Below are 16,329 nucleotides of genomic sequence, written 5' to 3'. Positions count from 1 at the left end.
GGGCGATGGATGCACTCGATCTCGCCCAAAGTGTCTACAAAAGCTTGGTTCAAAGGGTTAGATTTAACTCGTGATTTCATTCGAGTTATTTCGCGCCTAATGTCCAATCACTATGTTGCAAACGCACACCTCTATCGAATAAACTTAGTCGATAGTAATCTGTGCGAATGTGGAGGGTACGAAGATATTGACCACATAGTCTTCGTATGCCCTAAGTACCACAGAGCAAGGGCCAAGCTTATGGATTCTCTTCGGAAACAGAAAGTGACGTTTACAATGCAAATACGGGATGTGCTTGCTAGCCGCAACCCCGCGCTTGTAATACCCATTTACGACTTTTTAAGAGATATCAAGTATCGAATTTGATTATCTCTATGCTTTTTCTCCTGATTTCTCCCAACACAACAAATTTTGTAGAAAAAACCATGATGAAAGAACCTTTTAAGATTCGCTTAAACGTTTTGTGTGAGTATACATCAGGGATATCAGATTTGTAAATTTGAACGCAGATTTCGAAAGAGTCCGTGTGCATACTTTTTCTAATTTGCAAATATTAGCAACTTTATCATACTTTACGAACTAATTTTATTTTTTTGTCATATGACTTACATTTTAAGTTTAGTAAAGCGGGCAATGTATGTAGTTTTTCAAGAATGCGAAAATGAACGGGAATAGAAGGTGTGACTTTTGAGATTTTTTCTAAGCCTAAAAGTCACACCTTCTATTCCCGTTCATTTTCGCATTCTCGAAAAACTACATACATTGCTCGCTTTACTAAACTTTATCATAGTTTCTGTATAGGTTCTCTAACTCCGAGTTGATTGCTTTCCGAGGGGCTTCTTAGTTTTCTATACTGGAGTACATTCTGTAAAATAGAAAATGAAACTAACAAATGTTCGATTGGATTTTAAATGGTATTAACAGCATTATCGCAAGATGGATAGAAATAAAAAATATGTTGTGGAATAGGTAAAATGTTTGAAAATTTTGCAATGCTAGTTATGGTTATTATTTCATCGCTCCGCGGTAAAAAATGATAAAAAGTTTCAAGGACCAATTTTCGCGACAGACGACATGAGCAGACACCAACCATTTTCTGGATATTCTCTACACCAGAACCATACTATGAATTCTAGTATTATTTGTTTGATCATTCATTCATCGTTAGCGACTTCTGGGCAGAGTAATGGAAATAAGTTATTGTGATCATTGACTTATTATACTAGTAGAGTAAATTAAAAATTACATCTTGAATTCAAGATTAATCGGTTGAGATGAAAACCATATCCATGGTACCAATTTCAAGTTTTGTAAGTAAAAACATTATCATTCACTGTGGTTGACTAGTTTGTGTTAGGTTTTGCTTGTTTTTTCATCTGTTTTTCTATTTTATTATTTTTTTCTGTCATTTACAAGTTTTATATTTCGGTGATTACTTCCAACGTAAGAGGTAAAAATCATGTAGTAACCAGGAGAAAAAAACAGAAATTTAGACTATAACTTGATAATAAAACTTATCTGATTTATGGCGAATGAAAAATTAAGTCTGAGTTACAAACTAAAACGAACAATTCCATACTTTTTTAATTTTTTTTCTTTACAGCAACTGTAGAAATGTTTTTAGAATAAAAATGAAAAAAGATTGGAGATACCGGGGATCGAACCCGGGGCCTTTCACATGCAAAGCGAACGCTCTACCACTGAGCTATATCCCCTTGATACAAGAGGGGAAGCCTAGAGCGGAAGTGGCCAGCATCAAACTTTACGAGTGATTACATACTACGTCAATCTTTAACTAAATTGAAAACAAAACCATTAATGTATATACAATTATTTATTATAGGTTTTAGTTGTTTTTTTGAGTAAATGAAATAAGTATTTAGTACCTTTACAATGTTTTCTGAGCTAAAAACGAATTTTTGACAACTGGTTCTCATCTGAGGGGATATAGCTCAGTGGTAGAGCGTTCGCTTTGCATGTGAAAGGCCCCGGGTTCGATCCCCGGTATCTCCAAGTTTTTTGCTGTGGTTACCTCCTTCATGAAAACATAATCTATAATCTGTGCACTTTTTTTAGCGGCTTTTCATACGATTTTTAACGCAAATTTCCCACTAAAATCAAATGCGTTAAATTTTTGAAATCAATTTTCGGCATATGTATATTAATTATTACAGAGCTGATATTTATCTCAATTATAATTCACACGAGCTGGTTTTTACACTGACTTTAGAATTTTACCAATTAAATATTAAAATATAACAGGCATAAATGTTTCTCCCAGATCGCGATTTTTGAAATTTACAGTTACTCTTCAAACATAAAATGATATGTTTGGAAATATATTTTATTTAAATCTCAGAAACCTATTTAATTTTCATAAATTAAACAAAACCATTAAAGTGCACAGATTATTTTTTATTGTGTTTTGTTCCATCACATAATATTTTTGACCCCGATCAAATGTGAAAGATGCTGTTTTGATTGCAGCAATGGTTATCTGAGTATAATTGAAAAGAGTAAATAGAAGATAAATCCATCGTTGAACAGGCGGTCTTGCATAAAATCTATTACAGTTTTTGAACTTACGTGAAGACAAAAGCCCAGTTTACTCTGTTAAGCAAAATATACATTGAAATTAGTAAGCAAAATTGAATGTTGTACGAAAAAAGACTTCAACTATGCTGAAACTAAAATTAAATCATGAACTTCAGTTCATAGGATCTAATAACATTGAACTATCGCAAACCTGCTTTCTAAATTTTTACCCATCAAAGAAGGACCATTTAGCCGAATATTACATAGAATCATAATAAGTTAACAACATGGATTTCAAAAGCCGTTTAAAATTTTGAATTGAGACGTTTCTCGGTAACTGCAATAGATAACGATATTCTTTGAACATATCAATCTCCATATCAATCAAGTCCTACTGTACAGATGAAGCTTATTTATACACCATTTTAAGACTTTCCATAATCTTATCGCCCTAACCTTTGGCATCTTTAACATCGTTTAAAGATTAGAGAATTAACTTATGATTGATTATGTGGTTTGCGTTGCCTCATTTAAATTTATAAATGAACTAGAGATGCACCGAATATTCGGCTGCCGAATATTAGCAAGTATTGGATTTTGCCGAATATTCGGCTCGCCGAATAGTAAATTTATTATTCGGCCGAATATGCCGAATAAGCCGAATAGTGGCCAATGATTATCAGAAAATAATATAAGAGTATAGTGCAAAGTTTTATGAACGGGGGTAAACGAAAACTGAAGATGTAGCTTGGGCTTAGAAAGGAATATATATCATAAAAACGGAACACGAACCGCAATCTCCACACAATATTTCAATTTTTTTTTTTTCAAAAACACTTAAAATGTAGTTGTAACACAAACTTTTAAATTGTGTTAACCATAATCCTCAAAAACATTATTTTTAAACGACAACTCAAATAAGAACAAAAATAGGTGCGCCACGGTTTAGCGTGCCTTGTTCCATAGGCGCAAAAATAATTATTTCTTGTGCAATAGTTCGGACAATTTTCAATCGTTTTCGTACATGAACAATTGGAAAGCGAAAGAAACAATTTAAACTCCAAACAATGACCATTTGCTTATTTTGTTATCATACGATCAACGTTGTTTTCAGCCGAATATTCGTCTCACCGAATAATGGAAAAAAGGTTATTCGGTGCATCTCTAAAATGAACGTTTCAATACCTTTCTTACAAATGCGGTAACGTGTCAGAGGTTACGCAAGTAACATCCCATATGGTCTAGTGGCTAGGATATCTGGCTTTCACCCAGAAGGCCCGGGTTCGATTCCCGGTATGGGAAAATTTTTTGCTTTATCTTCACCTTCAAATGAAATACATAATGAACATAAATACAATCATACACACCAGTTTAGATTCTAAATTGTATCAGCTCATTATTGTTATTGAATGAATGTTGATTCACATTCCTGATTGTTGTCCTGGAACAAACATATAAAATCAAATTAATCGAAAGGTAAAATTGTTACAAAACAACTACAGATTGTGCGGGCGATATATGCGCGCATATACATACTCACAACGGAACCCTTTTCACCGGAGAGGGATCATCACTTGACTTAATTCAAACGAGGCAATAAAATCCAGTCCACTTAACAACTCAAACACATCCAATTAGTTCCCTGCCTGGATTTTGTATACTTTCCACATGAATTCCGCTCAAACAGCGCGTCGCAATGCATAGGAAGAGAGAGAGAGCAGAGCAAAAATCGTCATAAACGCCGTTTCGCCTGTTTGGCTTAGTTTTCGCTTTGTTTGTTTTAGATAGGTACAAATACACACAACTAACAACACACCAATCTGAGACTAACTACAAAACCCCGGTGGACACATTTGTAGAAGTACCTGCTCCTTTTCACTAGGGGTGGCGGCGAGCGACTTGTTAAGCGCGCGGTGTTCCAGGATATCGGTGCGATTTGAGCGTTTACACGGTCGGAGAATTAACACACACCTGTAGAGAGTAGAGCGGGGAGCGTTTGACAATCTGTTTTTTGCTTCCTTCTATGTGGGCTGGTGAAATGTGTTTATGTGGAAATTAAAATTGTTTTTTTTTCTTTTCGCGTAAGTGTATATTAAAATCGTGTTCACTTGTATTATATTTCATGTGATGTATAAAGCATTTGCTCAACTGGGTCCTGTGGCGCAATGGATAACGCGTCTGACTACGGATCAGAAGATTCCAGGTTCGACTCCTGGCAGGATCGCTATGAAGTTTTTTGCTTCATGTTACATCCCTGTGTTTCATCTTTCTCTAGATGAGCTGAGTATTTCTTATTGGCATTAATGGAAATGATGAACCAGAAAACCCCTTTTTTGTCTTTTGACACTTTCTCTAATGTCAATCTCACTTACCTCTAATGTGTGAGGAAAATGCATGTCAAGTTTATTGAATATCGGTCAAAGCGTTCCGGAGATGTTGTAGAATATATATATATGCCACCACGGGTCGGTAATTGGCGATCACCGAAGGCCACGGAAGTGCTCACTGCTAGCAAGCAGTCCCGGACCATCAGCGGGAGCTAGCCTAGGTCGTGGCGAGATTCAGGTACTGGGCCGCTGAATTCTCGCAAAAGCCACACTGGCCGGAAGCAGCTCCGACGGAGCGAGTAGTGCCGCTCCCACCACCCAAATGCACTATACCGCCCATTGGGACTGATGCCAGTAATGTTCCCAATTACGGCAACTGGTCGCATCACTATAGGATACGAGTCGGATTTCGTTTTCGTACCATGATTTTGGGCTGGCACCTGCGCCGAGCTCCCTTAGTAATGTCGTGTGATAACGGCTTGAAACGGCGAGATTACAACCGGTGCAGGGGTCTCCGTCCCGTAAAACCTGGCAGGCCTTCCAGTACGTTCCGAGTCCATTGCCTGGTGGGAACCAGGCAGGAGTAGGATCAGATGTCTTTTCCTGACTTGCGCCGGTCGGGGGTGTCATAGTTGCCCATAAGGCGCTATGGCAGCCGCCCCTAGCCATGGCCTCACTGCTCCGGCATAGACTACCTTGGGACCATTTAGGCGACTACTCCATTATGGATAAGGATAGCGGCTGGTAGGGGGACCCAATAAACAAGAATGCAGAAAAACAAAACTCTGGAGATGGGGGCAGATGGGTTGGAAAACCCATTTGCGCGAGGTGGCATCCAGCGGTCTCCGCCTAGAAAAGTGGAGACGGATGCAGTGAAGGTCGCCTGCGAAGACGGTAAAGGCAGTACGCCTACCGGATCTACGCAAGACATCGCGGTGGCTGGTCCACAGCTATTAAAGGCGGTCGGAAGACAGCGGGACACGCTACCGAGGGTAGTGGCCCTGTCTGAGCAGCTCGATGCTATAATCGAGTTTGCGAAAAGTCGCAGCAATACAACGAAGTACTTGAAGCAGGCCCTCTACATGCTTCGGTCCTCCGTCGATGCTGCGAAAAAGGAGCACGCCGAGCTCGAAATGAAAGCTGCGGCTGCGGAGAAAGAGGAGACGAAGGTGACCGAGCTGGCGACGAAGTCGGTCCAAACGGACGCTAGCACGTTTGCGGCGGTTAGCGCGGCAGGGCCAGCTGCCAAACGAACGCGACAGTCCCCGGGAGAGACGGCCCCCGGGGGCACCAAGAAGCGTTTAATCGCAAACAGCCCTCAGACCGGTGTAGGAGTGGCGCAAGCAACGCCCACGGTGGCAGCCAAGGAGCAGAAGGCTCCCGGTAACCCGTGGGTAACGGTTCCGGGAAGGAGTAGGAACCAAAAAGTGGTGGCCAAAAAACCGCATCCGGTTACAAATCCTGCGACGAAGAAAGTTAAAAATAAGGGCGACGCACTCATCCTTAAGACAGAAGAGTCAAAGTACTCGGAAGTCCTTAAGGCAATGAGAGGCGATGCGAAGCTCAAAGATCTGGGGGCAGATGTGCGTAGCATCCGCCGATCCCGCAAGGGAGAAATGATCGTTGAGCTCCGCAAAGAAGCCAGAAACAAGGGCCCAGCCTATCGGGCATTGGCCCAAGAGGCGCTTGGAGATAGAGTGCAGGTTCGGGCACTCACGTCGCAGGTAACCCTACAACTTAAATACCTGGACGAAGTCACCGAGGCATGCGAAGTCGTGGATGCCCTCAAGGAGCAGTGCGAAGTGGTTGTGGCACCAGAGGCAGTTCGACTGCGCAAAGGCCCAGTAGGAACCCAGACCGCCACTGTCAGGCTTTCGTCAGTAGACGCAAACCAGGCGCTAAAGGTAGCGAGGCTCAAAGTGGGCTGGTCAATGTGCCCACTCAGCATCTACCAGCCGCCGGAGGTCTGCTTTCGATGCTTCGAGCAAGGACACAAGTCCTTTAGCTGCAAGGGGCCTGACAGGAGCTCCCTATGCAGGCGGTGTGGTGCTGCAGGCCACAAAAGCAAAGACTGCGGAGAGCCCCCGAAGTGCTTGGCGTGCGCCGGGAAGCGTGACGCAAAGCACATAATGGGAGGCCCGAGGTGCACGGCCGGTAAGCCGACTAGCAAGCCACGGGCGTGAGAGTGACACAGCTAAATTTGAACCACTGCTTCGCGGCTCAGCAACTGCTATACCAAGCAGTCACTGAGTCGTTGTCGGACATCGCCATAATCTCGGACCCCTACCGAATTCCTTCCGGAAACGGTAACTGGATTTCGGACGGGTCCGGTATGGCGGCAATATGGACGACGAGCAGGTTCCCGGTTCAAGAGATAGTGTCAACTTCAAACGAAGGATACGCGGTTGCCAAGGTGAACGGAGTGTACTACTGCAGCTGCTATGCTCCGCCTCGTTGGTCTACCGAGCAGTTCGCAAGGATGATCGACCGAGCCACCGGGGAGCTGATCGGTCTATCACCGTTGGTAGTGGCGGGCGACTTCAACGCATGGGCAACTGAGTGGGGAAGTCGACGCACAAACCAGAGAGGCCGGATCTTGTTGGAGGCTTTGGCGAAGCTCAACATAGATCTGGCCAACGTCGGCTTGAAGAGCACCTTCAGTAGAAACGGCGCGGAGTCGATCATCGATGTGACATTCTGTAGTCCAGGATTGATCACGAACTGGAGGGTAGACGATGGCTACACTCATAGCGACCATCTGGCGGTCTGTTATAGCGTAGACTGTAAAACGAGACCGCATGTGGCGAGTAGAATTAACACTCCAGCTCCTCGCGGGTGGAGGATATCACACTTCAACGAAGAGGTATTTGCGGAAGCAATTAGACTAGAACACGAGGCAAGCAGAATTCGTAACCCGAGCGCTGATCAACTTGTTGCCATACTTTCGCGGGCGTGCGACGCCACTATGCCTAGGAACCGCCAGCCTAGGCATGGAAGGCCACCAGTCTACTGGTGGACCGACGCGATAGCGGACCCCCGCAGAGCGTGTCTTCAAGCGAGAAGAAGGATTCAACGTGCGCGAACCGACGAAGAAAGGGAAGATCGTCGAGGGGAATTCAGTTCCGCAAGAGCGGCGCTTAAGAGAGCAATAAAAGCTAGTAAACGTGCGTGCTTCGAAAGACTGTGCGCTAGTGCCAACACTAACCCGTGGGGTAACGCCTATAGGATGGTGATGGCCAAGACTAAGGGTGCGATGGCGCCCGCAGAAAAATCACCAGCGATGCTTGAGCGGATCATAGAGGGACTCTTTCCACGCCACGAGCCAAATCCTTGGCCTCCGGCTGGCGAGTCACTTCACCGACGTTCCAGTATCTCAAACTCAGACCAGAGGTGGTCGGCCAACCTGCCGAACACCCAATATATGAGTGACGGCGTTAGCCGTGCCGAGGCAGAGGAGGCGGAAACGGTTACGAATGAGGAACTCATCGCGATCGCCAACTCCCTGAAGGTGAGCAAGGCACCGGGATTGGATGGGATTCCGAATCTGGCTGTGAAGAAGGCCATCAAAGAGGCCCCCAGACTATTTCGGGAAGTCATGCAGAAGTGCCTGGATGACTGTACATTCCCAGACAGATGGAAGCGACAGAAGCTGGTCTTATTGCCGAAGACAGGGAAACCACCTGGTGACCCGTCGGCATACAGACCGATATGTCTGCTCGATACGGCGGGTAAGGTGCTCGAGAAGGTTATCCTCAATAGACTGGTTAGGTACACCGAATGTGCAAACGGTCTGTCGAGTAACCAGTTCGGCTTCCGAAAAGGCAAGTCTACGGTGGATGCTATTCTGTCCGTCACCAAAACAGCAGAGGTAGCACTCCAGCGTAAAAGATGGGGCATTCGCTATTGCGCAATCGTCACGTTGGACGTGAAAAATGCGTTCAATAGTGTTAGCTGGGATTCCATAGCCCACTCGCTTCGGAAACTAGACATTCCGGTGTCTTTGTACAGGATTCTGGAAAATTATTTCCAGAATCGTGTGCTAGTTTACAGCACAGACGAGGGTCAAAAATGTGTCCCAATTACCGCAGGGGTTCCACAAGGTTCCATCCTGGGCCCGGTACTGTGGAATATCATGTACGATGAAGTGCTGAAACTAAAGCTCCCTCAAGGGGTTGTGATCGTTGGGTTTGCGGACGACATCACACTTGAGGTCTACGGCGAGTCGATCGAGGAGGTTGAGTTGACGGCTTCGCACTCTATAAGCGTCGTCGAGGACTGGATGCGCTCCAAAAAACTGGAGCTGGCGCATCATAAGACGGAGATTTCAGTTGTCAATAACCGCAAGTCGAAGCAACAGGCGTTGATCAGTGTCGGGAATTGCACCATCGCCTCTAAGCGCTCCCTGAAGCTGCTGGGGGTGATGATCGATGACAAGCTCGCCTTCGGGAGCCATGTCGAATATGCCTGCAAGAAGGCTTCAATGGCTATTGCAGCATTATCTCGCATGATGTCCAATAGCTCAGCAGTGTACGGCAGCAAGCGGAAACTTCTAGCTAGCGTGACTTCGTCCATACTGAGATATGGCGGGCCAGTGTGGTCCAAAGCACTAGGTACTAGTAAACATCGGAGTAAGTTGGAAAGTACCTACAGGCTCATGTGCCTGAGGGTTGCGAGCGCGTATCGAACTGTGTCATACGACGCAATCTGCGTCCTGTCCGGCATGTTGCCTATCAGCATAGCCATTAAGGAGGACGTAGAATGCTTCGATCAACGTGACACAAGGGGCATACGAGGTACCAGAAGATCATTCTCGATGATCAGATGGCAGCAGGAGTGGTCCAATTCCGCGAAGGGTAGATGGACGCATCGACTTATTCCGGATGTATCCGGATGGGTCGGGAGGCGCCATGGAGAAGTGAACTTCCATCTGACACAGATTCTGTCAGGCCATGGTTGCTTTAGGCAGTATCTACACAGATTCGGGCATGCGGGGTCCCCCATGTGTCCCGAGTGCGCGGATGCGGAAGAGACTGCTGAGCATGTCTTCTTCGTGTGCCCTCGTTTTGTGCATGCGCGGAGCGACATGATGGTAGTGAGCGGGCCAGACACCACTCCGGACAACCTAGTTCGGAGGATGTGTAAAGACCCAAACATTTGGAGGGCGGTTTGTACAGCCGCCTCTCAAATAGTTTTAGAATTGCAAAACAGGCGACAGGTTGACCACCGACACGCCAGTGTTAGCTAACGGCCAGTCTCCAGGTTAGTTAGCTAAGTTAGCAAAAAGACCTAAAGAACCAAGAGGGTGCACAGAGCACAAAAGCCGCTCCCCGAAGCAATACCTAGCGGTGGTCCCGGGGAGTATTATGGGCTGGAGACTGAAGGGGTTTTAGTGGGTCCGGTCACTGATTCAAACCAACCCCACACTCCCTGAGGTTGGTCACCTCAGGGGTTTGGATGCAAATTTCCCCTTCACCTGAAACAAAAAAAAAAAAAAAAAAAAAAAATATATATATATATATATATATATATATATATATATATATATATATATATATATATATTTATATATAATTATATATATATATATATATATATATATATATATATATATATATATATTTATATATATATATATATATATATATATATATATATATATATATACCAAGCGATTCTAAGACAAAATAAGAATTTCAAGTGTTTCAATTTTGCTCAAAATTAAAAGGAACGGTTACCAGCCAAAAAAAAAAAACTCGTAAACAAGGACCAAGTTCCGGAACTCCTGGGAGTAAAGAGATGCCGACCAACAAAGTTTAAAATAATGATTTTTTATCATTTTCCTTTTTTTTTGTTACGCGCTATTTTTTTTTTTCCACCCATAAAATCACAAACCACACGAAAGCCTAATTAATAACGTGAATAAGGATATACTACACTTAATAGTTATTCTGTCATCATGATCAAAAGCATCTTTTTTAATTTCACTTTTTCTCAAAAAAAAATTTTTTTTTCTTAGAGTGTCAACATTCTGAAGTTAGTGGAAAAATAGATTGGCGACAGTCACTTTTGCGAATCTTATAGTGCTATACTTCGAGCATTAGAGCTTGGCATCCTTTCCTTTGAGTAAACAGCTTGCTCACTGCAATCCGCTAAATCTATTGTATTTTCATATTGCATTTACGAATAAGTTGTTGGAAAGAGCAAAGGAAGTACGCAGAAATAAAGACGAGACCAAGAAAAAGCAATCACACTAAATGAGATTCACGAAATTGATTGACAAAGAAGATTGACACACACAGTTAAAAAAAAGCTTTACCTTCAAGACATCAAAATCACTAGATCTATTGGGGTTTTGCAGATTTTTTAACTGATATAAAATAAAGGATCATTGTTGAGCAAGTGCTTGAAACATGTTCCAATTTTAATATATATTTTTAATTGTCATTTTTGATTTGACTAAAAACTTTACTTTGAAGTTAACGTATATATTAATGTATACAAATATTTTTAGAATTAAAACGGTGAGATGTCTTCGGCAAAGTTGTAGATAATGATTTTGTTTTTCCGAAAAAGAGCTACACCGTGAAGAAAATAACTTGTTTTCAACAAAAAAATTAAAAAAAAACATTTCAAAATAACTAATTTTAAAATGTCATTTTTTATATATATTTATATTATTTTATATTATTATTTTTATAAAAACTACAAAAGATCAGTTAAATATTGATAGTTCTAATTATGGAAAAAATGGAACAAAAAAGTGAAATTTTAAACAAAGAACAATTTTAGGATGAAACGGTGTTGAAGCCACAAACGGCCGACTTCGAGCCACCACTTCGAATTTTCAATAATAGTTAATGCGTCACATGTGAAAACGCTACTTTATGTTCGCTGCGGTGTATCGAATCGTAGCCCTTGTTACACCAAAAAACTTTGCTGAAGATAAACTCTAAATAGCGCAAATGTTTTTTTTCTGCTAGATATCACACCTAGCACGACGTGCATTAGAAATACAACTATTCTTTTAGATGTTCCAAATAAAAAATACTGTAAAACCTAATCTTTAAGAAAAATATTTGTCTATCATTTTTTTATCCTATATTTTTTTACTTAAATTTTGAACATAACTAAAACTTTTCACAAAAAAGTTTTAGAAATAAAATTCAATGCTCTTTTTAATTATATAACAGAAGGGTGGTGTGCAAAGCCGCAACCGGAAGATTGACGTAGAACTACATAACTTTTATCCAACACTAATAAAATAATTCCCTGAAAATATGCTGTGACACTGAAAAGACTCAAAGTTACATCTTGGGTTGATTTACAGCCATTTTGAAATTAAAGGTATTGACTGGAAAATATCCGAATACTGCTCAATATAGATCACTCTCGAATACAAGAAGGCAAGTGATGTAACATACAGCTTTATGTAGTTCTACGTCAACCGTGCGGTCGTGGCTTTACATACAACCTTTCTGTTATTTCGAACAAATTATAGTACTCACATGAATAAAAGAAGCATTTTCTAACGAATAAGTGTAGTATTATAATTTTTTCTCGTTTGATATTTTGAATTGAGTGTATTGAATATTTCTATAATTTTGTGCAAATGAGGAGTTCAAATGCTACCGAATTTTATTTAGCACATGTAAATACGACATCACTGAACACGAGTGAAACAATCACTATACGGTACAAACGAGTTTTAATAGTCAGAGTGAAAGCAGGATAAACTAACTATTCACTTTTTTTTCTGTGAAACGAAAAAAAATATTAAATCTTCAACCATTCATGTGTTTTGTCCTGAAAAGGACAATTGTTGCTCAATTGAAAATCGGATATGATGCTTATCGTTCATTGGGAATTAAGGCACTCTTATAACACACTGGAAAGCTGTTCTCACACTGAAAATTAGACGGTCAATAGATTTTGATTGCCAGGAGCCATAGTGCATGTGTTGTTACCAAAAAGCAGCCTCGTCAAGTTTGTTGTGTCCGCAGCCGCTTCCGCTACCATTACCGTTGGTGCTATTCGCCGTTGCAAGCAGCTGCTACTAAATTGGGACCGTCCTTCTCAGCATTCACTGGTAGAATGATTAGTTTGAGTAGAAGCAGGCTCTTATATAGCACAAAGAATGCATTCCCAGTTAACTAGGTATAATATTATGTTGATCGTGGTAGAAAAAGCAACATTAAGCTACCAATCCGAGGTCGAAATCTGCATCCAAACAACGCTTGACAAATTTACAACACAATAGTTTAACGCATTTGGGCAGATGCATAGATGATCTTCTAAACGATTGCTGCAAGAACGAAGGAAATCCGTTGAAAACAAATCAACATATGGGTATTTGAAATTGAATACTTTTCCCCTTTTCCGTTTTAAGATTTTCATTTATATTCCTATGTAGCGTAACTTCCTGAGAGACGTAGTTCTACGTCAAAATTGAGTGTTTTTTGGGCTTATTTTGTTCAAAACATATTTTTCTTCGTGTATATTTTTTGTATTTTTGTTACAAAGCGATTGAGTCCCCTTTAATCAATATTAAGACTGATTTTGTTCATAACCAAAAAATTTTGAGCTACGATGCTTAGGCCAAACGGTATTGAAACCAGAAATGGCCGAGTTTTAGCAACCACTTTGAATTTTTAAAGGCACAAGACTCGGTAACAGTCAATGTGTCACCTGTGCAAACGCTATTTTACGTTTGCTGCGGTGGAGCGAACATAAAATAGCGTTTTCACGAGGAACGCATTACTTATTTCCGAGTCTTGTGGTTCTAAAAATTTGAAGTGGTGGCCCGAAATCGGCTGTTTGTGGCTTCAGTACCGTTTCACCTTAACAAAAATCTTTACCAACATACATACGCTATTTTGAAAAATTACTCTTGTAGCCCAAAAAAATTCCACCCGTGAAAAACACTCAGTTTGCTGAATCGAATGCATGTGCAAAGTGTAATTCAAGCCAATCGATTGAAGTTTGGCGTATTTTCTACTCTGGAAACGCCGTGAAAACATTTATGAAGTTGTCCTACTACGTTTTAGAAAATCAAAACAATACTAAGCAAATTTCGATTTTACTTTCTGACAGGAAAGATATTAACTTTCCACTAAACTTCTTATTGAGCGTCTTACTATTTAATTCCACTACAAAACATTGTGTTTTGAAAAAAACACTTAGAATATAATTCAGAAATCGAGCTGATTTTAGCGGCACAATTGCCTCTTAGAAGTGACCTCTCTCACTCAAACAAATAATGGTAATGTTCCAAACTGTTGTTGTAAGAGATGTAATGTTAAGGCAGCATCCAGGTTTCGCATCTTAATTTAGATATCTCTCTAAATTTGCAGGGGTTTTATAATACACGTGATTGACAATCAACGATATAAAAAATGATCTCATAGTCTTTTCGGCAGCCGAGCAGGAAAGTCGTTTTTCTTGAGTGCTCTGTGAATTACCGAAATTAATATCTCGCTTCTTTCTAGCGTTGGTGTTGTGTGGCGTGCGAATACGCGTCTTTATTGGTGGGGGAGCCCCGACTGCCGAACAGCGCCAGTGGTAGTGGTGCTAAGCGGCGCGATTGCTGCGTGCGCGTGTGAAGGTGGTGAGTCGTGCTTGTTTTGGCGCGAGTGCTGAAAGGTGTCGTGCTGGTCCAGCATCAGCGTAGGTCGATTCCCGCAGCAGAGGAGTACGGAGCTGTGGTAGTGGTTAGTTGGCGCGTGTGCTGTGGAACCCTGACGGGAGGAAAGCGTACGGCGTCGCCGCTCTGCAGTTGAAGAGACAGCGCAAGCAGTGCTGCTGATTCACATACATATAAAGATAAGTGACACAACCTTTATATATTTTTTTTTTTTTAACTTTTTATTTCCATATATACATACAGATATATTTCGATTTCGTATTTCCTCTCCTATTTATATATAGTCATACTCTTTAGCTTTAAATATATAAGTATTTCAATATATTCCATATATTAATTAGTAGCGGCATATAGTTCACAACCGCTATGGCGGTAGGTGGATTGCCTATTCCACCGGACATCTCATCTTGCTCAGAAGGTGACGAGCCCGGGATGGATTTTTCTGACATCCCGAATAATGAAAATAACGCTTTTTTCGATGTCGTTAAAAAGCGTAAAAGACCCCGTAAAACTGCCCCGGTTATCCCATCCAGTAAAGATGAGTCAACTCGGGTTAAAATGTATCAGGTTAACCAACCTGGTCTACGTTGGGTCGTGTATTTCCGACCCAAAAACGAGCCTCTCAGAGTTTTACAGATATGCAAAACTCTAAAGGAAAAGTACTCGAGCTTGACCGAGGTCTACAAGGTCAAAGCGGATAGACTCAAGGCAACATTCTCGGATCCCCGACAAGCAAATGCTGTCGTCCAGGATCCAAATTTCAATATCGAGTACCGCGTTTATATACCGGCACGCGTAGTTGAAATAGAGGGTGTTATAACCGAGGCTGACCTCACCGAAGAGGATGTTGTGAAAGGTATTGGATGCTTAAAAAATCCATCCCTTCCTGAAATAAAAATCCTCGAATGCAGGAGAATGTATTCGAAGGATAATACGGGCAATTATTCCCCAAATGACTCGTTTAGAGTGACTTTTGAGGGAAAAGTACTCCCGGATTTTGTCGAGCTCCACAAGCTTCGACTACCCGTGAGACTTTTCTTTCCAAAAGTCATGACGTGTACGAATTGTTTGCAGTTAGGGCACACGAAGACCTACTGCAACAAGAAATCTAAATGCTCCAAGTGTGGTGAAATCTCCGAGATTAACCACGCTTGCGGCGATCAAGAGACAAAATGCTGTCTTTGTGGTGGTGATCCACATGAAGTCGAGGCGTGTCCAAAATATAAACAACGCTCAGAAGCGTTAAAAAAATCGACAAAACAACGCTGTAAGCAGTCATTTGCACAGATGCTTAAGACTGCCTTACAGCAACAGGAAAACCCATATTCCAGCTTGGAACATGACGATCCCAATGATGATGAAGAGGTATATCAACCTCTTCCGTCAAGTGGAGCCGTGCGTAAACGACCAAGCGTATCTTCCCCCAAGCTTCCTAGAAAGGAGCAGAAGAAAACACATATAGATACCCCAAGTGGTCCACCTTCCAAGCAAAATATTGCTAAGCCGTCACCTCCAGGATTCAAGCTTAATCCTGAGGGTAACAATTTCGATAAAGAGTTTCCCAAACTACCAGGAAAACAATCTGCTTCCGCCAAAAAACAGACATCGGAATCTGAAATACCGACCACTGATGGACGTATCTCATTCAAAATGATCGTTGAATGGATATTTACCACTTTTGGTCTATCTGATTCCCTCAAGAGTATGATTTCGGCTTGGCTTCCAACAATTTGCATGTTGGGTAAGCAATTAAGCACCAAATGGCCCCTCCTCGCGTTCGTATCCTTCGATGTCTAAATCAGACAGCCGAAGTGACGAATCGACAAC

The 16,329-nt window shown here is 41.8% G+C and overlaps 1 protein-coding gene and 4 non-coding genes across 7 annotated transcripts in view; 3 read left to right on the top strand and 2 right to left on the bottom strand.

Annotated features, from left to right (window-relative positions):
• The window catches only part of LOC129731001 (N-glycosylase/DNA lyase), a 224,363-nt gene that overhangs the window by 32,892 nt on the left and 175,142 nt on the right, over nt 1–16,329 (bottom strand). Inside the window, exons 1-2 of one of the 3 annotated variants that reach the window (XM_055690698.1) lie at nt 4,072–4,405; nt 3,903–3,976 (exon numbers count right to left, since the gene is read on the bottom strand). The exons of 1 other annotated variant lie outside the window; for it this stretch is intronic. The gene's annotated coding sequence lies outside the window, so the exon portion shown is untranslated. Of the gene's footprint in view, nt 1–3,902; nt 3,977–4,071; nt 4,406–16,329 lie in introns of those variants that run through there. One more of the 3 variants, XM_055690697.1, reaches the window with a different exon arrangement.
• On the bottom strand, nt 1,644–1,715 carry Trnaa-ugc (transfer RNA alanine (anticodon UGC)). Its single transcript has one exon. It is a non-coding gene; the product is annotated as a tRNA-Ala (tRNA).
• Nucleotides 1,942–2,013, top strand: Trnaa-ugc (transfer RNA alanine (anticodon UGC)). Its single transcript has one exon. It is a non-coding gene; the product is annotated as a tRNA-Ala (tRNA).
• On the top strand, nt 3,766–3,837 carry Trnae-uuc (transfer RNA glutamic acid (anticodon UUC)). The gene has a single exon. It is a non-coding gene; the product is annotated as a tRNA-Glu (tRNA).
• Trnar-acg (transfer RNA arginine (anticodon ACG)) lies at nt 4,687–4,759 on the top strand. The gene has a single exon. It is a non-coding gene; the product is annotated as a tRNA-Arg (tRNA).

Source organism: Wyeomyia smithii, chromosome 3 (genome assembly GCF_029784165.1).
Source record: "Wyeomyia smithii strain HCP4-BCI-WySm-NY-G18 chromosome 3, ASM2978416v1, whole genome shotgun sequence".
Taxonomy (NCBI): domain Eukaryota; kingdom Metazoa; phylum Arthropoda; class Insecta; order Diptera; family Culicidae; genus Wyeomyia; species Wyeomyia smithii.
This window is presented reverse-complemented; position numbering and strand designations above follow the sequence as displayed.